Genomic DNA, 4,834 nt, shown 5'->3' with positions numbered 1-4,834 from the left:
CACACACACACACACACACACACACACACAACGCCATGTTACAATACAGCACAAACACACATACAGTATACACATCTGCTGTTGTACTCTTCTATGTCTGGATGCATACTCTACTGCACAGGTACACACAGGTACACACAGGTACTCACAGGTACTCACAGGTACACACAGGTACACACAGGTATTCGCAGGTACTCACAGGTACACACAGGTACTCACAGGTACACACAGGTACACACAGGTACTCACAGGTACACACAGGTACCCACAGGTACTCACAGGTACACACAGGTACACACAGGTACTCACAGGTACACACAGATACACACAGGTACACACAGGTACTCACAGGTACACACAGGTACTGACAGGTACACACAGGTACACACAGGTACTCACAGGTACACACAGGTACACACAGGTACACACGGGTACATGCACTCACAGGCATGCACACATACACTCAGTCTCTCTCTCTCTTTCTCTTTCTCTCTCTCTCACTCTCTATCTCTCTCTCTAGGTTACTACATGGAGCAGATAACTCTCTTTCTCTCTCTTTATCACACTCTCTCGTTCTCTCTCTCTCTCTCTTTATCACACTCTCTCGTTCTCTCTCTCTCTCTCTCTTTATCACATTCTCTCGTTCTCTCTCTCTCTCTCTCTTTATCACACTCTCTCGTTCTCTCTCTCTCTCTCTCTTTATCACACTCTCTCGTTCTCTCTGTCTCTGCTCTCTGGTTGTGATAAAATAACCCACTCCATTACCTGTACATCTGCTGTGTTAAATTAACCATGTGTCTGAACAAGACACACAACATTAGCTGTGTCAGAGATCCCCCACTATACACAGACTGTACACAGACTGTACACAGACTATAGACAGACTATAGAAAGACTATAGAAAGACTATAGACAGACTATAGACTGACTATAAACATACTATAGACTGACTATACACTGACTATAAACTGACTATGAACAGACTATAGACAGACTATAGACAGACTATAAACAGACTATAGAAAGACTATAGACAGACTATAGACTGACTATAAACATACTATAGACTGACTATACACTGTCTATAAACAGACTATAGACAGACTATAAACAGACTATAGACTGACTATACACTGACTATAAACTGACTATAAACAGACTATAGACAGACTATAGACAGACTATAAACAGACTATAGACTGACTATACACAGACTATAGACAGACTATAACTAGACTATAGACAGACTATAAACTGACTATAGACTGACTATAGACAGACTATAGACAGACTATAAACAGACTATAGACAGACTATACACTGACTATACACTGACTATACACTGGCTATAAACAGACTATAGACTGACTATAAACAGACTATAGACTGACTATAAACAGACTATAGACTGACTATACACTGACTATAAACAGACTATAGACAGACTATAGACAGACTATAAACAGACTATAGACTGACTATAAACAGACTATAGACAGACTATAAACAGACTATAGACAGACTACAGACAGACTATAGACAGACTATAGACAGACTATAGACAGACTATAGACTGACTATAAACAGACTATAGACTGACTATACACTGACTATAAACAGACTATAGACAGACTACAGACAGACTATAGACTGACTATAGACAGACTATAAACAGACTATACACTGACTATAAACAGACTATAGACTGACTATACACTGACTATAAACTGACTATACACTGACTATAAACAGACTATAGACAGACTATAAACATACTATAGACTGACTATACACTGACTATACACTGACTATAAACAGACTATAGACAGACTATAGACAGACTATAAACAGACTATAGACTGACTATAAACAGACTATAGACAGACTATAAATAGACTATAGACAGACTATAAACTGACTATAGACAGACTATACACTGACTATACACTATCTATACACTGGCTATAAACAGACTATAGACTGACTATAAACAGACTATAGACTGACTATACACTGACTATAAACAGACTATAGACTGACTATAAACAGACTATAGACTGACTATAAACAGACTATAGACTGACTATACACTGACTATAGACAGACTATAGACAGACTATAAACAGACTATAGACTGACTATAAACAGACTATAGACAGACTATAAACAGACTATAGACAGACTACAGACAGACTATAGACAGACTATAGACAGACTATAGACTGACTATAAACAGACTATAGACTGACTATACACTGACTATAAACAGACTATAGACAGACTATAAACAGACTATAGACAGACTATAGACTGACTATAAACAGACTATAGACTGACTATACACTGACTATAAACAGACTATAGACAGACTATAAACAGACTATAGACAGACTATAGACTGACTATAGACAGACTATAAACAGACTATACACTGACTATAAACAGACTATAGACTGACTATAAACAGACTATAGACAGACTATACACTGACTATACACAGACTACAGACACGGACTGCTTAACAATAGTCCCTCTCCAGTCTCTGTTTCCCCTGTCATTCCTCTGCTCTGAATTAAGCAGAACTCTCTGGGTCTCAAATCACATAGGAAGGAGGCTTTGGTTGAGAGGTATTATTTGCTATCTCAGGCACTTGTCTAGATGAGCGGTTTAGAATGTGACCTCATACTGTAATGTTGGTGGGCCCGGGCCCAGGGTTTGGCCCTAGTTAGGAGTAGTCATCACTGGGATCAATGTGTATAACAGCTCCAGACTCTTGGCTCATGATTCAGTGATGTCACATGGTGCACACACGCGCGTGCGCACACACACACACACACACACACACACACACACACACACACACACACACACACACACACACACACACACACACACACACACACACACACACACACACACACTACTGTTCACATCACTCTACCTGTGTCACATGTGTTTGTTTACCTTCCATGAAGAGAACACAGAGCCTGGGCTGATGAGGTTGGGGTTCAGCGGGCTCCGCCCACCCATCAGGTTGTCCGTGCACACCGTACAGTCTGTTGCATCCCGCCAGTCCCAGTATGGGATAGTGAAGTTAAAATCCCCAGTCATCTTCCTGATCTCGTGCTCCCAGTGCAGCAGATACACTCGGTGCCATGGCAGGAACGCCGCCGACTCGTGTGCAAAGTCTATGTCCGGCCAAACATTTCCTGGCCCCCCAAGCAGTGTGTCCCTGGACACATAGTAGTGCATCCACACAAACAGGTCGTAAACACTCACGTCAGAAAACATTGGGTTCTCCCCATTTGTACCCATCTCAGCGCGAGTTCCTGTGACAATGACGTAGTCAGCGGTGACGGTGTTCTTGGCCAAGTTCAGGTAGGCGATGAACCGCTGTTGTTCCGCCACCGACAGCGAGAGGAAGTTCCTCCTCACGGACTCCCGCTGCTCGGCACAGCCGGGGCCGAAGTAGCCGAACCTGCACCCCCCACAGTCAAAACCCCCGTAGTTACCTGCACACTGGCATGTGCGGTTGTAGAAGGCCAGCGGCCACCGTTCTCGGTCGTCTATCCCAGTGTGTGGGTACTGTGGCCCGTGGGGCTCTTCCGATACCGTCACGTCCTGACAGAACCCTCGGCCCGACGTTGCTCCACAGGCCGACCCGTCCCCCTCCCACACCGGGCAGCACTGCTTGGTACGCAGCGCCTCTGTGTTGGCGCAAGGCCGGGGGAACTGGCCCACACACGGCCGCAGCAACAGCATCTGGAGCAGGCTACCCAACACAACCAGAAGAACCATGACTGACCAACTACCACACCCAAGAGCTCACTACACAGCCAGACTAACCAAAGCACACGGCGAAGATGCGACTGCAGCCGGCTATAGTCACACAGCAGGTCCAGCCTGGTCACAAGTGGTATAAGTCAGTAACGCAGAGTCTGGGGAAAAGAAAGAATAATGTTAACTCACAATATAACTTCCACTTGCCCACACCCTCTCTCTCCCCTCTCTGCTTCCCTCCCCATACCATCACATGCTTGGGATAATATAGTTCAGCCTCATTCTGTCTCGAGACCAGCTGACCACATCCCTCTTCCCCCAGGCCTAGCCGGCCTGGAATGTGTGTGCATGATCTGGGGTGAGAGAGTGGAGTGGTTCCAACTTGTGAGGAACTCTCACATAATAGCCCATCTCACAGCGTGGAACAGACAAGCTTCTGTACCATAACCTCATGCTAATGTCTGCTGTTTTAGGACATTATCTAGAGAGGGAAAAGGACACAGGAGAAGATTTACACCTATCCCAGGGAAATGCTCAAAACAGGAACATAATAGCCTATTGTCAGCTACTGTTAGAATAAATAATTAATAAACTATTTGGAAATGAATTAGTGCTCAATGGTCAAGGCACCTTATAGGTCTTCGGGTCGACCATGTTACAAACACAGTGACACAATGTTCCCTCGAAACTGAGCACGTGTGTTGGTGCTCAGTAGCCCTGAGACTGCCGTGCAGCTCCCCTGAGACCGCCGTGCAGCTCCCCTGAGACTGCCGTGCAGCTCCCCTGAGACCGCCGTGCAGCTCCCCTGAGACCGCCGTGCAGCTCCCTGAGACCGCCGTGCAGCTCCCCTGAGACCGCCGTGCAGCTCCCCTGAGACCGCCGTGCAGCTCCCCTGAGACCGCCGTGCAGCTCCCCTGAGACCGCCGTGCAGCTCCCCTGAGACCGCCGTGCAGCTCCCCTGAGACTGCCGTGCAGCTCCCCTGAGACCGCCGTGCAGCTCCCCTGAGACTGCCGTGCAGCTCCCCTGAGACAGCCGTGCAGCTCCCCTGAGACC

General features: G+C 46.2%; 1 pseudogene; it reads right to left on the bottom strand.

Annotated features, from left to right (window-relative positions):
• The window catches only part of LOC135568966 (tyrosinase-like), a 15,316-nt pseudogene extending 11,271 nt beyond the window's left edge, over positions 1 to 4,045 (bottom strand).
• Between the last annotated feature and the right edge of the window lie 789 nt (positions 4,046 to 4,834).

The sequence above is a fragment of the Oncorhynchus nerka genome, unplaced genomic scaffold (assembly GCF_034236695.1).
Source record: "Oncorhynchus nerka isolate Pitt River unplaced genomic scaffold, Oner_Uvic_2.0 unplaced_scaffold_1296, whole genome shotgun sequence".
NCBI classification, from domain to species: domain Eukaryota; kingdom Metazoa; phylum Chordata; class Actinopteri; order Salmoniformes; family Salmonidae; genus Oncorhynchus; species Oncorhynchus nerka.
This window is presented reverse-complemented; position numbering and strand designations above follow the sequence as displayed.